This window comes from Neofelis nebulosa, chromosome 6 (genome assembly GCF_028018385.1).
Source record: "Neofelis nebulosa isolate mNeoNeb1 chromosome 6, mNeoNeb1.pri, whole genome shotgun sequence".
Taxonomy (NCBI): Eukaryota; Metazoa; Chordata; class Mammalia; order Carnivora; family Felidae; genus Neofelis; species Neofelis nebulosa.
In genome coordinates this window covers 16033118-16052202 of record NC_080787.1, presented here as the reverse complement: position 1 = coordinate 16052202, position 19085 = coordinate 16033118, and the positions used below count along the sequence as shown (strand labels likewise).

Below are 19085 nucleotides of genomic sequence, written 5' to 3'. Positions count from 1 at the left end.
CTCTAATATACTCCAAAATCGTTTTGAAAAGCTATGCCTACATCTAAAACACTATGTACTCTTGAGTCTTTGTCTCTACGTTTTTCATTTTGCCATGAAACACATCATTAAGTGTTTCAAAATAATACCTTCCCCCAAACTGGCTATGAATTATGGAGGCTTTTTTTTTCAGGAACTGGAGTGGAAAAGGGAAGAACATATTTATGCTGAAAGATAAGTGTTGAGGAGATCTCTATTGTAAATATTTAATGACTATCAATAGGGTTTTCTTAACCATGGAAGTGTGCATTACGAAACCCAGAATGCACAGTATATGCCTGTGTTGGGTGGCTGGGTGGGTTGGGTTGGGGCGTGGGATAAACAATTGAATCGGGCTTGTCAGAGAAAGAAAAAGCTTTGAGGTAAAGTGTATGATAGAGCCCCAGAAGACAGCAGTTGACCAGGGAAAGACAAAATAGAGAAAAAGCCTCCCCCTCCCCCCGCCCCAATGATAGCCAACCCAAAGCTAGAAATGTAGCCATTACCAAAGCCATGTTGCGGGCCAAAGAAGACAAAAGAAATCTCTGAGTGGATTTTATTTCTTAAGAGACCACAAAAGCACCCACGAATGGAGGGAAGAAGGTAAGAAGAACCATAATCCCACAAACACGCAGAGGGGAAGAGCACCGAGTCCTGGGGAGGCCAAGGTGGGGCAACTGATGTGGAACTTAAATCCGTTTAAAGGTAATAACGTGAAGTTCATTATGCTTGTGCACAGAAGGTAGAGTTCATTATATACTCAATCTCACCCTGTAACATGAATTATGGTGGATACGGCAAGAAAAAGGAGGTGGTTAGTCAGAGTTAGAGTAAGGTAAGCAGGTGCGGGTAAGGCAACCATTCTTCCTTGGGGTGGTGGCTGAACGAAGAAAGTTCCGCCATATAGCAGGAGCCAGCCACTCTGCCATCTGACAGGTTTATACAGTCACAGACTAAGGCACATCCGTTTCGCAATTGCTTACAAGATGGCTTGCCACTAGCAGGCGCTATTTAGACTACCTACACTAAGGGGTCAATCGTTGCCTGAATTTCGCTGGCCCTGACCGTGGGCACTCAAGCAGGGTTCTAGAGCTGCCTCCTCTCCTCACCATCTTCCTTCCCAATCTGGCCCCACTGTCCATAACCACAGCCTCACTGCCAGTTGCTGACTGCTTTCTGGTTCTTTCTGCCTTCCGGATCGATGGGTCTTTCTCCACTGGTTTCTCTCATTTCAGATGCACTCTACGCTTTCTTTGAGAATGGCCCAGTTCAGCTCTGTGTTTACTCAAACTAGGTTATGATGCTGTCGAGTGTCCCTCCCTTAGAAATGTGAACTCCCTTCGGGCAGGCCTCATGGCTGTCTGTTCCATTCCATATCCCCAAAGCTTAGAACCTTACTCGTTCATACCAGCCCTCCCCAAAGAGGTATTTGCTAATGAATAAATTAGCAATGAGTGATACATGAATTAGTCATGAGTGACACACGACTGAATGGGGTTAGAAGTCAAAGACATGGTCTCGGTTTCTTGCGATTCAAAAACTGTGCTGTCGCTCCGTACTGGCAGAGCCCTGAGGCACCCCACAGGCCCTGGGGGGACCGTACGAATGGAGTTTGCAATGGCGATTTGGCCTGGCCTCGCAGATAGGTTTTCTACATGATTGCAAATATGGTGTGGTTATGGAGACCATCAAAAATGGCGGGACCACAGGGGCGGGGCTATGGCACAGTTACATGTGGTTAAACATCCCCCCGCTCGTCTGCCTCCCTAGAGACAGCCATTCTGGTAAGCCCTTGGCGATCAACAGGCCTGCCCTTGTGCACACCAGCAGAAGAACCGTTTCCTCCTCTCTGTTTGAGTCCCTGTTGATTCTGTAGTTTAGGAGGAACAGGAGCGCTGTCCAAATACCAAACGCTCCATATGTTTACCTAATTGCCGTTCTCACCACCGTGAACGTGCAGCCGTCCTACCTACACTCATGAAGCGCCTCCCTGGAGTCTGGCAGGACATTATGAATTCTTTTCCTGACCTATATTTACCGACACAACTGTGGTCCTCTCTCCCTTTGCGAACTTACTAATTTTGTCGAGATGCCATATGTCTGTGTATAAATGCAAGTTTAACTCTCTTCTTCACTCTTATCATCATTTATGGGAGGAGAATTTGTGAGCCATTAAAGAGGACTTCTTAAGCTAGACTGTCTTAATTCGGAATTCAGATGGTCCTCCTTCTATTGAAAAAGACAGGGCTGCTCAAATTAAGACTGCCAACGTGGGCCAAAGCAAAGGTGACGTCTGCATACACAGGAGCCGCAAGGGTGGCCGGTGAAACACATTCGCCGAAGCCAGTCAAGTTGCCTGGCGTCTGTCTCCTTAACGCAAAATGAATCCTTTGCCTCTTTATACTTCCATGTTTCAACCGTCTGATGCACCTCAAGGATGGAGGGGTCTCACAACTCAATGGTTTTCCCTCCTGTGTTTATGCGGGATGAAGCATAGGTTTCCTGAGAGCTGGTGGTCTCTCGTTCTACCTCCTCTTTCATTGAATTAGGGAAAGGAAGCTTATTTAAAGGGGGAATGAGATGAGGCTGGGAGGTCGTGCACGGAGCCAGACAGTTGGAGACTCTCCGTGTGCCGCTCTAAGGGGCCAGGAAGCCTGCTGGAGGCGAGGTGCTCACTGTAGCTCAGAAGCAAGGCAACAAGCAGCTGGGAGAAGGTTCTGGTCTCACGCAAGGGCTGTTCCTTTTTTTTTTTTTTTAAGTATAATTTATTGTCAGATTGGTTTCCCTACAGCACCCAGTGCTCCTCCCAACAGGTGCCCTCCTCAACGCCCATCACCCATTTCCCCCTCTCCCCCACTCCCTATCAACCCTCAGTTTGTTCTCGGTCCTTATGAGTCTCTTATGGTTTGCCTCCCTCCCTCTCTAACTTTTTTTTTCCCCTTCCCTTCCCCCATGGTCGTCTGTTAAGTTTCTCAGGATCCACGTATGAATGAAAACATACGGTATGTCTTTCTCTACCTGACTTCTTTCGCTCAGCCTAATACCTTCCAGTTCCATCCACGTTGCTGCAAATGGCCAGATTTCATTCTTTCTCATACGCAAGGGCTGTTCCAAGGGTCCCACTGGCCAGGTGACACTGATGGATGTCACAGCGCCGTGGTAAATGGGTCTCTGGCTTACAGATTTCGGTCAGTTCCTCCGAGACTGGGATTACCCCATTAATTCAAATTAAGGCCATTCAGAAATATACTGAAGTTTTTTGGGGGCGGGGAGGATATCAGAGAAGGATGAAAAGAAAGAGGAAGACAAACAATAATTTTACAAGCCTGGATGACACTATTGGTTAAGCGTCATATTTTGCTTTCTTTTTACTTCTACCATGACCATTTTCTGCTATCATTAAATATTGTTTTCTAACAGGATTTTTTAAGTTTACGTTTTTATTTTGAGAGAGAGAGAGCGCGCGCGCATGAGCTGGGGAGGGGCAGAGAGAGAGGAAGAGAGAGAATCCCAAGTAGGCTCCGTGCTGTCAGCACAGAGCCGACCTGGGCTCTATCTCATGAACTGTGAGATCATGACCTGAGCCGAAATCAAGAGTCAGATACTTAGCCGACTGAGCCACCCAGGAGCCCCTTGAAACAGGATTTTTAACCATTTTCAACATTTCACATATATTTTGTTGCAACACCACCCTCTTACATGGGTGCTATCGCTATCTACATTTTATAACCTCAGATACTCGAGACGTAAGGCAACTTGCTCAACGTTACGCCTCAACAAAATAGCAAAGCTGGACTATGAACCCAAGCAGTCTGGAGCCTACATACGGTCTTTTCTACCATGATCTACAACCTCTGAATCATATGGAGCTAGCATAATTATATTCAGTCATGCTCCCAATGTTGGACATGTGTGTGTATTTAATTTGAGTATAATTTCTGATCCATGTTTAATGCGGACCATTCATTAGTTTTTCTCAAGAATGGAAAAACGAAGTTTCCCATTGAAACAGTATTGTTCTCCAGTGATATCGTGGCTGTTGAAAACCACTTGGCCAAAGGGAAGAGGAAAACTTAAAATTCCGTACGACCCTTCCATGCCGTCTTGATTTAAGCATTATTTCTCAACTGTCAAAAACCGGTAAGTTTGGGGCGCCTGGGTGGCGCAGTCGGTTAAGCGTCCGACTTCAGCCAAGTCACGATCTCGTGGTCCGTGAGTTCGAGCCCCGCGTCGGGCTCTGGGCTGATGGCTCGGAGCCTGGACCTGTTTCCGATTCTGTGTCTCCCTCTCTCTCTGCCCCTCCCCCGTTCATGCTATGACTCTCTCTGTCCCAAAAATAAATAAAAAACGTTGAAAAAAAAATTAAAAAAAAAAAAACAAACGGTAAGTTTTAAACATGCTGCTGTCCACGGGAGAAAAGTTCTTCAAAATAGTATGACTTATAAATTTACAAATCAATGCCTCCCTACAAAAAAAAAAAAAATAACAACAACACATGGAGATACCATTTCTCATCATCATTTGGCAAGACTCTCTGTTTTGAACATTTTCAGCACTGGCCAAATTGTATGGAAACTTTCATCCGCTGCCTCTGGAAATATAAACTGGTATGATTTTATTGGAAAGTAATTTGGCAACACGTATCAAAAGGTCTTAATACTTGGAACACTTTTAAGCTCTGAACTTTACTGATAAGGGAGTATCCTAAGGAAGCCACTAGGAATGGCAACGAATATAAAGCTATAAGAACATTCTTGGCAGCATAAGAGCCAAAAAAGAAAACCATAAACCTTAAATGTCCGGTGACCAATTAGATATATTTTAGGATATGTATTCAACGGCACACGATATAATATTACAATACTACATAAACGCTAAAAATCGTGCTGTAGATATATATCTGTTGGTATGAAAAGATGTGCATTATTCCATTTTTAAGAGGAACAGAAAGGTTAGGTAACAGCACATACTGTAGTGTTCCCTACGACCATCCAATGGTAGTCTCTCTAGCTGAATTTACGCACACCATCATCAGAAATACCTCTTTCTTACCAGTGCCTTACCATCCATCCTAATCAGTGACCTCAAAATAATTAGAAGCTGTTTTCTCTCCCACAAAAGAGCGAGGGTTCCGTTTTTGTAAGACACAGAAAGAGTCAACAGGTGGCGACTATGTGAATCTACAGAGATTTTACATTTGCATGGTGTGTTTCCGTGTCTCTGAGAACAGACAGCCAGACCTCCCCGCCACCATCTTGGGGGCCTGACAATCAAGCGATAGTTATCATGGGTGACGGATTGTGGAGGTTTTACCTGTAACATGTGCTTTCATCACAATGGAGAAACATAAGCAGTCAGTTCTTTCCCAGCAGATCTTTCTGCGCAGATTCTGCTTGAGTAGCAACAGTGGCAGTAGAGAAAGTCACTGGAAAATGCCTAGACCTGCAATTATAAACACAATTTCCCACTGAGTTAGGCAGCTCTCTGTGTCCTTCCTTCACATCAGATGAAGTCACAGAAAAGAGAAACACAGGTGCACAGTCTCTCCCCCCGCCCCCCACACCTCTTATGGCAAAATGTCAAAAACTCAGCAAGCAGACCCATAGTAGGTCCGCATCTCCAGGGATGAGAGGATTCCGGCCAGGGGTTGTCACCCAGCACCCCATCTTCTAACCTCAGGGATGTCACCATCAAGATGATGTGGCTCCTTCCCTTCCTTCCCTGACTAATGATTCCAAAACTTCAGAGAAATTAAAAAACAAAAAAATAGTTCTCCAGAAAATGTCAGAACCATGACTGAATTGGATGGTTCCCTAAGATTCCTTCCAGACACAAAGTGAAGTGAATTCAGTACCTGTTTTCACCATAAGAGCCTGACTTCCACTTTTGCAAGGAGAAGTGTCTCTCTGTTGATGATTCAGGGGCCGCACGGTATTGGTGATAAAATTCAAAGTCATCGCTAACATTTATTGAACACTACCCAAGTTCTTGGCGTTATGCACACTACCCCACTCTATGGCACCCTTCCAAGTGGCCACCAATCATTATTATCTCTGTTATTGACAAGAAACCTGACGGTTTGTACAGCTAGTAGATATTACAGCTAGGATTTAAGCCACTAGTGTTCACAGAAGCCATGCTTATAATTACAGTGCTACACCATATCTCCAAAACTGATCTTGCTATCAACATTCCTGTGTTTATCTCAAAAAAATTGAATATCAAATCATCACCCTATTTTCCCCAGAGCTGGTATGTTATGTAGGTCTCAGCATCACTAACTCTTTTTGGATGTGGCTGCCCCATCCATTCTAACACCCAAGATAAATTGAAATCAACATGTTCCTATTTCAATCAAGAGCAAATGTATAGTTATTTCGGTAAATTAAAAATGCCATCTAATCCCAAATCCAGATGCTGAACCACAAAGGAAAAACCTAAAATCCAAAATCCTCCCTAAACTGGCTACATTTTATTGGAAAGAAGACAGACTAATTAAAGCTGTCTCAGATTAATTAAAATCTCAGATTAATAAAATCAAGAGCCATATGTGAATCCCTAATTTAAGACATGGAAGACGGGGCGCCTGGGTGGCTCAGTCGGTTAAGCGTCCGACTGCAACTCAGGTCACGATCTCATGGTCTGTGAGTTCCAGCCCCACGTTGGGCTCTGTGCCGACAGCCCGGAGCCTGGAGCCTGCTTGGGATTCTGTGTCTCCCTCTCTCTCTGCCCCTCCCCCATTCATGCTCTCTCTCTCTCTCCCTCTCTCTCTCTCTCTCTCAAAAACAAAAACAATCTTCAAGTCATGGAAGTAAAGAGAGAAATTTCTATACATTATAATATGCCTATGGGTTGGTTTAAAAAAATACTTAAAACATTTTTAGCTACTTACAGATTCTATCTACTACAAGTTTTAAAATCACTGCAACACAGAGTAGATGGGAGCATATCAAGAAAGCAGCAAAGTTATTTATGGGTCCTACGTGAATTTCCCTTTCGGACATGTGTATATATACACACAGGTTTTATTTGCACTATTCTGGTTATGCCTCTGTGCTTCGTGCATGCCGCTACCTTTGCTTGGCAAAGGCCGTTTGCCGACTAGAAAATGCCAACTCATTCTTCAAGACCAACTTCAAACCTCCATTTCTTGTGATGTCCACTTCCCCCAGCCTGTTTTCTGGAAATCCAAGCAACAGATTCTACCCTCTCTATTCTCTTAGCTCAGCAATGGGCTACATCTTCCTCTCCCAAATGATGCCCCATAAGCAACTACCCATCATGGGTTCTACCATCAGTGCACACCCTCGTGCCTCTCCCCTATGCCACCATCGCTGTTCGAGGCCACCAACCAGCACAGCTCATCGGGACTATTGCACTGGTCTCCCTGCCCCTACTCCTGCCACCCACCCTGCAGCCCATTCTCCTGCCTAAGGCAAGGCAGTGGCTTTCCACTGAGCCAGATTCTTAGTGTGGCCTCCAGGGCCCAGTATGGTCTAGTCCTCGTGTTCCAGCCTGCACTCCAGCTTTTCCAGCTTACTTTTAATTCTCTAAAAGCACTTTGCTCTCCTAGGCCTCAGGGCCTTTGCACATGATCTCCTCTTTTCTCCAAGTCACGCTCTTCAGATCACCTTGTATTCTTTTCCCCTTCAGATCTCAGCTCAGCCCTCCTCCTCACGGAGAAGCCTTTCTGGCCTCCATGGCCAGGTCACTACCTCCTACCACACGCTTTGACAGAAGCACTGTCCCTTTATATACCAGTCAGCTGTTTTTTTTTTTTTAAGTTTATTTTATTTATTTTGAGAGAAAGAGAGAGAGTGTGTGAGCAGGAGAGGGGCAGAGAGAAGGAGCGAGAGAAAATCCTAAGCAGGCTCCGCGATGTCAGCACAGAGCTTGAACCCATGAACCATGAGATCGTGACCTGAGCCAAAATCACGAGTCGAGCTCAACTCCAACTGAGTCACCCACGTGCTCCTATATGTCACCTTTATAATTTTACTTTTTTTTTTCTAGATTTGTTGATTATTGCTTGTTTCTCCTACCTACTAGTAAGCTCTAGGAAAGGAAAGCTGTGTACACTCTTGTCTATCCTTTTATCCTCTGTATTCAACACATGCTTGGCACATTATAGACACTCAGTAGAAATCTGCTGCATGAATAAATGAGAAAAGGAAGGAGGAAGGGAGAGAAGAAGAACATCCCTTAATAGTGTTTGCTGAATTAATTTGTTGATGGCATTTCAAGACACAGAATGGAAGGCCTGCCTTCCTTTGGACAGCATGCAAGGCTCCTTGTGATCCTCCCCGGCCAGCTGTGTCACACCTCCAGTCACCCTGGCCACTCAGCACTTCTGAATCCTTGTGGCCTCCTGACCTGACCAGCCCTGCCTTGCTCCTGGCTCCTGTCCACACCCTGGTCCCATCTGTCCCCTCTGCACATCATCTTTCTAAACTCATTCTTCAGGTCTCAGAGACAGGACTCCTTTCTGTGAAGACCTCTCTAATACTTTGGGAAGCCGGTGCCCTCTTTCCCCACTTTTCTACAACACCCTGGACCTTTCCCTATCAAGGCAATGGTCACATTTCCTTGTACTTGTATCTTAAATGAGTCCACTTCTCCCAATACACTGAAAGTCCCTTAAAGGTAAGGGAGGGGTGTTACCTCATCAACCATCTCCAGAGATTAGCACAGCAGCCTATAACACATAGTCTATAAATCAATATTTGTTGAATGAACACACACACACACACACACACACATATACACACATATCTATTATATATGCGTACAAATTTCATATATGTAAAGCTTCAGAGTTGAATATTTGAAATATATTATTATTATTTTAAGGTTTATTTATTTTTGAGAGATAGAGAGAGACAGAGCATGAACAGGGGAGGGGCCAAGAGAGGTGGAGTCAGAATCTCAAGTAGACTCCAGGCTCTGAGCTGTCAGCACAGAGCCCGACGTGGGGCTCAACCTTGCAAATCAGATCATGACTCATGAGATCATGATCTGAGCCGAAGTTGGATGCTTAACTGACTGAGTCACCCAGGCACTCCTGAAATACATTATTAATATAGCATATTTTAATTATTATTCAATGCCGTGAGACACAATGGTTATCACTTCATCTGTAAAGTGGACATAGGAACACACTCCTGTAACTGAGCAGTTGGGGAAAGTGAATAGAGTAAGTAAAATGTTTAGCACAGAGCTCAGTATTCTAGAAGCACTCTATAAATATTAATTGCATAATCATTATCACTATCAACATCATCATTAGGGCAACCAAGTTGAATTTACAATCCATGCTTCAAAATTTAATAGTTTTATTGGCCAACGTTTTGTCCTATTAAAACATTAATTAGCATTAGCATCTCGGCAAGACCATAAAAGTGGCTAAAATTTGCATCTAGCAAGCTAAGGAAAAAGAAGAGTCTTACTATCGCTGAAGGACAAATTATTGTTTTAGTAATCGGCCATGTATGTGTAAGTTACAAAAGCATCAACAGAAAAGAAGTCTTTCTGTACAAAACCCATCTATAAAATCTAAATGATAGAAACAAATATTATCATTCAAATGCTATAAACATTTAGCTGAAATAATTAGAATTGCTTACTGTAAATTATTTCTTTTGCTAAAAAAAAAAAAACAAACCCAAAGCAAAAACCAAGATAGAGATTCATCCTTTTCTTTTAATTACTGGACAGAGTAATGTGATTTTATAAATTGTATTATGTATTTGCTTGATGAATATGCCATAAAACGTTTGATTTCATAGCAAACACATTTCATGTGTCATTGTGATTTAGAATTGCTGAAATTTAATGAAATATACTATGCAGAAGAGGGGAAAACAGGCAAGGCAGTTTTTTGCAACAGTTTTTTGGAAAAACAAATAACGTGAGGATGAATTGTTTACAAGTGCTACCAGTATATTTTCTTGCATATTGGCCAAATGTAAATAATGAATATTAAAGTATTTTGTATACTGAATGCTCTTTGAGATATAAGGTACTATCATTATTGCATTTTGAGATTTCTATTCTCAGTTCATCTTTATCACTGTGACAAATGATAAAACCCACAGCAAGATAGATTTCTAATTGGGGCTTAACCATCATCTGAAATGTACGAGAGTCACAGAGGGAAAATATTATAAAAATGCTAAATTCTTGGGGCGCCTGGGTGGCTGGTCGGTTGAGTGTCCGACTTCGGCTCAGGTCATGATCTCACAGTCTGTGGGTTCGAGCCCCGCGTCGGGCTCTGTGCTGACAGCTCAGAGCCTGGAGCCTGTTTCAGATTCTGTGTCTCCCTCTCTCTGTGACCCTCCCCCATTCATCCTCTGTCTCTCTCTGTCTCAAAAATAAATAAACGTTAAAAAAAAATTAAAAATAAATAAAAATTAAAAAAAAATAAAAATGCTAAATTCTTAACTTCTAATTGTTTTACCACTAGAATAGTAATCTACTTTTAAACTGAGTTATACTTCCATTCATCGGTCATCACCACTGAGCACTTTAACATAATGCAGATAAGTTGTTCTTTGCAACAAAATTAGGATGGAAAGGTAAAACAAACTGAGCAAAAGAAAAAAGTCTACTTAGATAATTTTTTTTTTAATTTGAGAGAGAGAAAGAGCAAGCAGGGGAGGGGGCAGAGGGAGAAAGAGAGAGTCTTAATCAAGCTCCATGTTCCATGGAGAGCCCAACGTGGAGCTCAATCCCACAACCCTGGGACCATGACCTGCGTTGAAACCAAGAGTTAGATGCTCAACCAACTGAGCCACCAAGGTGCCCCTTTACTTAGACAATTTTTATCCGAATTTACTATTAACTTCATGATCATGATACTTACGTTCGTGTCATAAAATCCACTGAAATCTTGGAAATTCATAAGGCAAAATTCCTCCCTATTTATTATGCCGGTGCCTCAGTTGAACGACCTTCTCAGTCGTTCAAATGTTACTCTTCCTTTAAGATCTAGCTCAGCCATCACTTATCCTGTGACATGCTCCCACACAGACCGTATTTGTCCTGCCATGTAATGTTTTCCTCTCTCAACTGTGAGCTCCTGAGAGTCACTGACCATCTCTCTGCATTTTTTCCTAACAGCCTACACAGTTCTCTCAGTAGATACTGGCTCAATGTGTCAATGAATATACACACTTTGATACTCTTAACACCCTGGCGAAAAGGTCACTAATTGTGATCTAAAGTTAAAGGTTAAAGTAAAAAAAAAAAAAAAAAAAAAAAAAAATTTCCATTTTTAGTGAAATGAAACTCTTAGCATTTTCACTTCCAGATGCATCGACATTACATAAATGATGTTGAAACTATTTCAGAAAATAGCCACGCTGCATTCCTGTCTGAGAATTAGTCTGAAAAATATCAAGCCACCCAGGGGCCTCTGGGTGTTCCCATGACAAACGTTGAGTGGGGTATTGATTCCACACATTCATTTAATGGAAATCAAGAGTAAGGTTCAACCTCCACAAACCAGCTTGTCACATCTTATTCTGTTCAGCCGCTTAAGAATAAGCTGCAGGTTCCCCGGAGAGGTCTGCTCCCCCCCCACCCCCCACCTCTAGAACTGGCTAGCACTTCAGCGATGATGTGTCTCAGCAGCAGAGAACCTCAGTCCTCAAGCACAGCTCCGGCTTCCATTTTCCATTTTCATCGTAATTCTTACTCCCACATGGACCAATTTCTCACGTATCCGCGGTTAATTCTGCAAGCCTGAACCTTTGAGCCTGTGACAGTTTGCCTGGCCGCGTAACATATTACATCATCACACACATGCCGAATCCTACCTCGCTAGAAAGGCCACATCCCGCTCGGAAAAAAAACAGTGGGCAGGAAAAGAACAAGTTTCTCATAATAACCCATCCAAGCTGATTGTCCACATTTGAAACCATTCGGCACTCTTGGGACAGTAAATGCAGATTTTCCAAGAGGTCACCCAGGCTTACTTGCTGGGTCCGCCTTCCTCTATGCCCCAAGAATTTCTAAGCATTCATTGGAAGAGGAGGAAAGGGGGCTTCTGTGTCCTCTGTCGCATTCCACTTAGTGGTTACTGTCAGCTTTGCTCTATATCCTTGGCCACACAAATGACCCCAGAGATTTCACTGCGAGACCACACCTTCTAACCACCCCTGTGCGATGCCAAGACACTGGAGACTATAATATGAGACAGGTAGACTGTAGAAGTAATACGAGAAAATTCTGGCTTACGTTATACGTTATCACCTTAACAATATCTGTATTTTTGAAACATAACACGCAACACAGCGACTATAGGTAACACTGCCCTATAGTAATATATGAAAGTGGTTAAGAGTAAATCCTGAGTTCTTTTCACAGGTAAAAAAAAAAAAAATGTGTTTTCTTCTTTCTCTTTATTTTTTTTTCTATATGAGATAATGGATGCTAACTAAACTTATTCTGGTAATCATTTCACGATATATGTAAGTCAGGCTGTAATACTGTATACCCTAAACTTATACAGCACCGTATGTCAATTGTAGCTCAATAAAAATGGGGAAAGAATTCAATCCAAAAACTATCTATTTTCATTATGTACAATTTGAAACCTACAAAAGAGTGAATGCAATGTGTATATAATCTATGAAGCATTAACAACAGAATGTTCATTAGTCTACTGTCCTATGTAAGACGTTGCTGGGATTGCCGCATACACCTCTTTGGTATTTCTCTAAGCTCTTCTCCTGCCTCTTCTCCAGGGGTAACCACAACCCTGCATTTTGTATGTATCATTCCCTAAAATATACACTTTAGTGTTGGCGTTTTATAGTGTATCATACTGTATGCAGCCTTCTGTGGCTAATGTTTTTTTATTTTTCCCCACATAAAGCTGTTTCTAATATTTAACTATGGTGTTGCAATTACCTGTGCTTTATACATTTTTACTGGTGTATAATATTCCCTTGTACGAATGTTTCAATATGGTTCTACTGATGGCTTTTAAAATATTTTAGTTTCTAGTGTTACTTTTAATTTTTCTTTCTACTATAAACAATGAGGTTTCCATTAGAAACAATACACATAAGCCAAGTTTCTCTGGGGATACTTCCCAATATGTCCTTCCCATATTAAAATCAAGAAGGAGATTTTTTTAATGTTTTATTATTCATTTTAGAGAGAAAGACAGACAGAGTGCCAGCAGAAGAGGGGCAGAGAGAGAGGGAGACACAGAATCTGAAGCAGGCTCCAGACTCTGAGCTGTCAGCACAGAGCCTGATGCGGGGCTCGAACCCACAAACCGTGAGATCATAACCTGAGCCAAAGTCTGATGCTCAACCAACTGAGCCACCCAGTTGCCCCTGCTTTCTTTCTTTTTTTTTTTTTTTTTAATGCTTATTTACTTTTGAGACAGAGCAAGATAGTGCAGGGGAGGGGCAGAGAGAGAGAGGGACAGAGGATCTGAAGCAGGCTCTGGGCTGAACTCACAAACCAGGAGATCATGACCTGAGCCAAAGTCACATGCTTAACCAACTGAGCCACCCAGGTGCCCCATCCCAACTGTTCAATTCTTAAGCAAGATGGCTGCCAAAGGTGTCAGAGAATGCTTTAGAATAAATACATTAGGTTCTGGGGACCAAAACTGCCCACTTGGAACAGGAAGTCATGTACAAAACTTAAAATACACAAAACTATGGCAAATTGAGAGAATTCCTTATTTCCTTCAATATTAGAGAGGAACAGATAACCAAAACAGATAAAGAAAAGACTTATTAGCTTTTATTTTAGAATAGGAATTTTTTTTTAAACCTTTGTTACTAGGTTTTGCCAGGTGTAAGGTTAGAGGAAAAGGTTTCTTCCTTCTCCAAAAGACCAAGGTCAGAGCTTGAGGCTTCTGACCCCTTCGGTCCTGGCTCAGAGTACGAACTCCACACCAGCCAGTTCTAGATTTTTCCCTGCAGTATGCCAACACACCTGGCGGGGTTTGAGCAAGACAACTCCACGGCGGACACTGAAGTGAATCGCGAGAGGAACTAGTCTACCTTCTGTACCTAACACGAACGGAAGTCTATGAAATACAGTCAGCTTTTGGCCAACAGTGTTGTCCATAGTTTCGACTTTCTTCCCCACAGCCATCTGTTATCAGTAGTAGCCAGTACCTGAATGTTAAATTATCTTCACCATGTTTCCACGTTCTTTCTCCATTCTGGTTAGCCTCAAAAAGCAAGGAAGGGGGGCGCCTGGGTGGCTCGGTCAGTTGGGCGTCCGACTTCGGCTCAGGTCACGATCTCGCAGTCCGTGAGTTCGAGCCCCGCGTCAGGCTCTGTGCTGACAGCTCAGAGCCTGGAGCCTGTTTCAGATTCTGTGTCTCCCTCTCTCTGACCCTCCCCCGTTCGTGCTCTGTCTCTCTCTGTCTCAAAAATAAATAAACGTTTAAAAAAAAAAAAAAAAAAGCAAGGAAGGATATGTCTGACAGCAGGCAGCACGAGGCCTTCAACTATATGGTGGATGTCTCTGAACATGGGGGGTTTGGGGGTTTTGGGGTTTTTTTGTTTGTTTTGGTTTGGGGTTTTTTTTTTGCCTCTACAGTGATGTCTTTTGCTTCTTATTATATTCTCTCCCTGTTTTAATTAAAGGCCAAGGGGCCTTATAGCAATCACACCGGTGGTGCCTTCTCTTTTTAGGCCAATAAGCTGGAACCTGGCCAGGCAGCGTTAAAGGAGTGACCCTTTCCTTCTTGGTCAAGAAAGCTCTCCAACTCCCAGTTACTTTCTGCTGCAAGTGTGGTAAACAAAGCAATCCTATTCTGACGTTTAGTATCTGCTGCTGGATGTCCACAAATATGGGGTGGGGGAGGGGAAATGTGTCTGTAACCTCAGGTGAAACTCAGATTATGAGACAACTTTCAAGATGTGCAAACATATTAAAATCACATTTTTAAAAAGATTTTATTTTTAGGTAATCTCTACACCCAGCGTGAGCTTGAACTCACAACCCCAAGGTCAAGAGTCACAGGTTCTACAGACTGAGCCAGCCAGCCACCCCTAAAATTACATTTTAAAGGATCCCTTTGGGGGCACCTAGGTGGCTCAGTCAGTTAAGCAGTGAGTCTTCCGCTCAGGTCATGATCTCACAGTCCATGAGTTCTAGTCCCGCTGGGGCTGCCTGCTGTCAACACAGAGCCTGCTTCAAATCCTCTGTTCCCCCCCTCTCTCTCTCTTTCTCTCTCAAAAATAAAATAAACATTAAAAAATAATTATAAAGGATCCCTTTGTAACACTGATACGTAAAGATCCTCTTAAAACGACCATTTTCCACAACTAGAAAAAGCTTTCATCTACAATGAGTCTGTATTCCGACGTTATGTTACAAGTGTGTCTGGCTTTTTATTCCGCGACTAGATTACCTTTTCGGGAAAATGATTGTACTTGGTGGTAAGTGCTTAATGAGGTCCTAATTAGTCCTCCTCCCAAACCCTTCCACTCCTACGGGAAATGAGGTCAGAGCGCAATTCCAGGCCCACAGCATCAGGTGGAGGTTACCACAGCGGCACAAAGGGGAGCCCTTCCCCGAGACCCACCTGCAGCGAGGGCCATGCCCTTCACCGTCAGGCGCGGAGTACAAAAGGGCTAAGCACTGATTACAAGAGCTTTGCAAAGGAGCTGTTCCAACAAGCAGGACCACCCACCCGCTCGCTCGCCTCAGCTCCTCCCCTCCCGGCCTGGCTGCCCCGCCCCGCCCCCTGATTGGCTGGCCGCTCGGCCCCGGCGCACACCTCCGGGGCGCGCGGCGCAGGGCGGGGCCTCGGCGCTCCCTCCCCGGCGGCCCTCCGCCCGCCCCCCGTGCATCCCCGCACCCACACGGGAGCGCCACCGCTCCGGGACGCGAGCCGGCAGCGGCAACGTGGCAGGCTGCCAGCGGCTTGAGCTCCTACTCCTTTCTACAAGAGGCATGGTGAGCAAATTAGAGGTTATAAACACCTCCGGTGGAAGGAGGAAAATTCCTTTGGGCTCAGTAAGGGAACTTCGTCAGCGGCGGGCGTCTCGGGGGTATAAGACGGATGTGCTCACCCACGCCCCTTAGCCCTGCTGGGCATGTAGGGACCGCACCTTCTGCTGGTCACAGTTCCGGCAGCAGGGCAGAAAAATGTTTCCTGGGGAAGAATGGCTCTCGAGGCCCCCTGATGAACAACATAAAGCCGTTTTCAATGTAACGGAACGCACACTCCTAAATGGAGTGCTGCCGAATCCACCGTGAGCGAGAAGGCTGGGAGTAAAATATCTGGGGTTCCCGATCTCGGTTCAAGTTTTATTAGGAAACCAGAAAAGCACACGTCTCTGGCCAGCACGGCAAAGAGAAGGGAGTTCTCAACTGTGCTGGATATAGAAGCAGGCAGTCTAGGATTAAGTAAAAGAAGCGGAGTCAATTAAGAATGATGCTTTGATGCATGGAACATAGCTTGTCACACCTTGCAGGGGCTGGTCGCCAGTGTGGGATGGTTTTAAGATCACAGCCCTCCAGCACCTTCCTGATACCTGCAACTCTATCATTAGAATCTTTCCTTTGGCTTAAAGATTCTCTTTCTCTTTAAATTTCAGAATAATATGCTACCTTGGAAGCGAAGTATCCAGATAGTCAAAAAAAGGAATACACACACACACACACACACACACACACGGAAAGGGAACAGGTTTTGAATCAAAGCTGAGTATTAATCTCAGTTTTACCACTACCAGTTGTGTAACTTCAGGGAAGTTACTTATTAGCTTGACTCCCAAGTTCATCAGCTGTGAAATGAGACAAACACCTGTCTCAGAAAGCTGATGCCAAGCTAAAGTTCAATTGTGTATATAACATGTGGCCCAAACCACACTCATAGCAGACATTGGGCCGCTGGTTTTCCTCTCCTTTTGTAAAGAGCGGGTCAGAACAAGGGCGTAAGTGAGAACAACAGGAGGAAGCTGGCTTCTGGACTTGGACGTGATGAGAAGGTCAGTAGAGATGGAGACGGGGGCAGCAGGGAGCAAAGGGCACCTGGGGCCAGGTAATGGCATCTGTTTCACGAATGTGAGATCGGTTCTGCTGCAGGGCATATGGTGGCCACAAGGTGACATTTATTTGCAATGCTGACTGGCTGGCGAGAACATGAATTTAGAAGCTGCCTTCCACAAAGAGCCACACCTCACCCCTCCCAGGGCTCTCCCTTGCTTGGGAGTCCAGCTGGGGCAATGAGGTGTTGGGGTGCATGTCAACAGTTGTGCTACCACGTCACCTGCAAGAGGGTGGGAGCAGGTGAAACTATGACCAGATGGCAGGCAGGCAAGCCAGGAGAAGATACCAAGTGAGATTTCCAACTTGCTGAAGCCCAGTGATGGCAGCCAGGTTCCACTGACCCACAGGCCAGGTGAGTGGGGCTGGAGACCTCCCTACTGAGTTATCAAGGACTGGCCCCACCCCAAACTGTGTAGCCGAAGATGGTTTCCTTTTCCGATGCATCAGCACCTTCACACTTAGGGATCCTCCCTTATCTCCCACGGAAGAGCCAGCCATCATTGGCTAGCGAAGCAGGAACTAAGCAATTTCACGATCACTCAGGTGAATGAGCCACACAGAGAGGGCTAAAAATGGTAGGAGGGGAGGGGCTCTAGAGCAGGCTGCTGCAGACTGTATTTTCACCATGAGAAGACTTCTGAAACTCAGAAGACCATTAAGCAGAAGGCAGACCCTCTAGAAATTCCCTTCTGTAACTGCTGCCGATAAAAACAAGCTTAACCTGAATAATAAAAAGGGAGGAGGTATTTTTAGTAATAAACAGTAACAGCTAACACAACAGTGACATTATTTAGAAATGTTAATAGGTCAAGACTTCGGCTCTTCTGTTCCCCCCGAAAAGGCCTATCTGGAACCCCAGCGGTGGGTACAGCACGGTCTGGAGGCCACACATCTGACAGCGTTCGTTGCTACAGTGTTACTGGGCTGCGACTCGGGTACTTTTGCTTTTACAAAATTTCAAAATGCAGAACGGAGAACCGATAATGGTACACGATAATCATGTACATGGTTTATTGTGCTTTTTTCTCTTATGCAGTTGCAGTGAATTAAGGGCCGTTGTTTTCTATTTGATAATCAAAATGAACAACCTTGGGATCATTTATTCCATGTATTATCTGTAATAAATGTTTTAAATTCCAGTTGACCTTTCCCTAACCCCCTCCTATAGGGCTTTTTCTTCCTCCTTTATTTATTTTTTTTTAACATTTATTTATTTTTGAGAAAGAGAGACAGAGCACGAGCAAGGGAGGGGCAGAAATAGAGGGAGACACAGAATCCGAAGCAGGTTCCAGGCTCTGGGCTGTCAGTACAGAATCTGACGCAAGGCTCAAACCCAGGAACCGTGAGATCATGACCTGAGCTGAAGTCAATGCTTAAACGACTGAGCCATCCAGGCGCCCCTTCTTCCTTCCTATGATGAGCCGTGTGCACAAGGAATGTGACATAATTGTAATACCAGTGTGAGCAAAACCATAAAGGAAGGTATATAAAAGCATCATACCATGTTTCCCAAAGCCAAGGGAAATGATTTTAGTGTATACACATTGCTGATTATACTCCCATCCGTACAGATAATTAAAAGTTGACTATATGATAATATTAAACGGCAGGCACAACTTTTTGAAAATTTCTCCCTGGTATTAGCAATGCAAAAACACCGACTTGAATGTTCAACGCTAATCAAATTCATCTCTTCTTAAGAGCAGTGTATAATAAATGGGTAGCCTAAAAGGAATGCTTTGAACAGAATGCTTCACTATTGTCTGATTATTCTAAATTTAAAACTCCCAACAAAGGAAAGGATTATTCTTCTTGAGGTTCGAGATTCACGAGGATTTGGTAATGAAATTCCTTTAGGAGAGCAAATAAAAAAATTGCTATCTACAAGCTGCCAGTGTTTTGTGTCTGTCGTGTTTTTAAATCAAAGTCACCATTCATTCAACAACAAATGTTTGTTTGAATAAATGAATGAAAGAAAAGGGCCTCAAAATACTTCACAAGTGTAATCCCCTATAAGTTATGAATCAGGC

General features: G+C 43.8%; 1 protein-coding gene and 1 long non-coding RNA gene across 10 annotated transcripts in view; one reads left to right on the top strand and one right to left on the bottom strand.

Moving 5' to 3' along the window:
• Positions 1-19085, bottom strand: part of ATXN1 (ataxin 1) — a 419041-nt gene that overhangs the window by 251623 nt on the left and 148333 nt on the right. For 7 of the 9 annotated variants that reach the window (XM_058736063.1, XM_058736061.1, XM_058736057.1 and 4 more), the window contains one exon: positions 5332-5460. The exons of the other annotated variants lie outside the window; for them this stretch is intronic. The gene's annotated coding sequence lies outside the window, so the exon portion shown is untranslated. The remainder of the gene's footprint in view (positions 1-5331; positions 5461-19085) is intronic. 9 annotated transcript variants of the gene reach the window in all.
• On the top strand, positions 15828-18942 carry LOC131515316 (uncharacterized). Its single transcript, XR_009263555.1, has 2 exons — positions 15828-15957; positions 16602-18942. It is a non-coding gene; the product is annotated as an uncharacterized LOC131515316 (long non-coding RNA).